This window comes from Gorilla gorilla, chromosome 17 (genome assembly GCF_029281585.2).
Source record: "Gorilla gorilla gorilla isolate KB3781 chromosome 17, NHGRI_mGorGor1-v2.1_pri, whole genome shotgun sequence".
NCBI classification, from domain to species: Eukaryota; Metazoa; Chordata; class Mammalia; order Primates; family Hominidae; genus Gorilla; species Gorilla gorilla.
In genome coordinates, this window is record NC_073241.2 from 41,235,162 (window position 1) to 41,237,518 (window position 2,357).

General features: G+C 41.1%; 1 pseudogene; it reads right to left on the bottom strand.

The window, feature by feature from the left end:
• Positions 1–1,039: 1,039 nt before the first annotated feature.
• LOC101151187 (small ribosomal subunit protein eS4, X isoform-like) lies at positions 1,040–1,919 on the bottom strand (annotated as a pseudogene).
• Positions 1,920–2,357: the final 438 nt, after the last annotated feature.

Here is a 2,357-nt window from a genome sequence, read left to right on the forward strand (position 1 = left end):
ATGAATGTATCAAATTATCACATGTACTCTGAAAATATGTACATCTAACGTGTCAATAAAAATAAATGTGTAAATAAATAAACTTGACCTCTTGATGATAGGAGCGACAAAGTCACAGTGAACCGGAGCACACACAGAGACGGGACTGTAGCCACCTTTGCCAGAGTCTACCACTCTCCACCACAATCTACCAACAATCTATAACATCCTATTATTGCTTCTTTTTTCTTTCCTGCAAATAAGCTCATGCAAATCTTGTTTCTAAAGAGTAGGGTTTTGACCCAACATCCTTACTTCTGATAATTTACTTACAGATCTACCTGCACAACACAAAATGATATATGTACAAGATTACCCACTGTAGCACACTTCATAATTAAAAACCCAAGTATCCATTAATAGAGGACTGCCTAAATAAACTGTGGTACGCCAACAGGAGAGGACATTGTACAACCATAAAAGAAAAAAAGAGGCCCTTGCATATTGACACAAAAACCCTAGGATATATTGTTCACTGACAAAAATCAAAGTGCTGAGCAATATCCACTGTATCCCAAAAGTCTTACTGCAGTTCGAAACTTTTATAATGTTAGAAGTTCAAGTACTATAAACATAGAAGAAACATGATTTGAAAACTTAATTGTATACATTTCTTTCTTTTTTAGATTAATCATGCCATATGATTATTATTTTAATTAATTTTTGAGACAGAGTCTCACTCTGACACCCAGGGTGGAGTGCAGTGGTGCAATCTTGGCTCACTGCAACCTCTGCCTGCCGGGTTCAAGTGATTCTCCTGCCTCAGCCTCCCGAGTAGCTGGGATTACAGGCACGAGCCACCACGCCTGGCTAATTTTTGTATTTTTAGTAGAGAAGGGGTTTTGCCATGTTGGCCAGGCTGGTCTCAAACTCCTGACCTCAGGTGATCCACCCCGCCTTGGCCTCCCGAAGTGTTGGGATTACAGGCTTGAGCCACCGCGCCCGGCCCATATTATTTTTACTTACTTACAAAGATCTAACATGTCACCCAGAGACCATTTCATCTACTGGTCTGTTTGGCCACCAGTCTCTTGTCTGTCTCTTCAGCAATGGTGAGGCGCATTTCCTTTCCTTGGGGAAGAGAAATCCAGGGTTTGTTGATGTTGCTGTTGGCATCTTTCCCATGAACCACATCAAAAGAACCAGGGTGCCTCTCTCTGTTGGTGATCACACCAATTCTTCCCAGGTTAGCACCTCCAGTCACCATACACAGGTTTCCAGTGTTGAACTTGATGAAACCAGTAATCTTGCCATTCTCCAAATCAACCTGAATGGTGTCATTCACCTTGATGAGGGGATCAGGGTAGCAGATGGTATGAGCATCATGAGTCAGCAGATGAGGGATTCCTTTTGTGTCCACAAATATTTTTCTGACTTTGCACAACCTGTACTTGGCCTCCTCAGGTGCAGTACGATGTACAGCAAAGGGAGCCTTGGTGTCATAGATCAGATAGAAATTCTCTCCTGTCTTGTCAGTGCTCATGACGTCCATGAATCCAGCAGGGTAGGTTACATTAGTTCAGACCTTGCCATTGATCTTAATGAAACTGTGCATGCAAATCTTCTTTACTTCATCTCATGTCCGACATTCTTAAGTCTGTTCTTTAGGAAAAGATGAGGGAGAGACACTCTCTTAGCTTGTGGGGATGGGTGGATCAATGAGGAGCAAACACACAGGTCAATTTATCCAGCATCAAATGCTATGGAGCTGCTGCCCATTTCAGATGCTTCTTGGGACCACAACCATGACAGCATTAGGCATGGAAAGAGCTTTTTATTTTATTTTATTTTATTTTATTTTATTTTATTTTATTTTGAGACAGGGTCTCACTCTTTTTCCCAGGCTGGAGTGCAGTAGTGCCACCACCGCTCACTGCAGCCTCAACTTCCTGGGCTGAAGCGACCCTCCTACCTCAGTCTCTGAAGTAGCTGGGACTACAGGCATGTACTACCACACCTGGCTGATTTTCTTTTTTTTTTGGGTAGAGACAGGTTTTTGTCATGTTGCTAGGCTGGTCTCAAACTCCTGAGCTCAAACAATCCACCTACCTCAGTCCCCCAAAGCGCTGGGATTACAGGCATGAGCCAACATGCTCAGCCTTGTATACATTTCTTATTCACTTATTTAGTCTTGTGAACTTGGAATAATAAATTTTAAACTTAATGTTTTTGTTTCACTATTGTTTTCTATCTTCGATCAGAGATACTGCAACAAAAAATAAAATGTACTATTTAAAATTCACAAAACTAAATAAGTGTAAAAGAGATTTATATAATACAACTTCCAAGTGATGTTGTTTGTAGCATTTATAATTCTG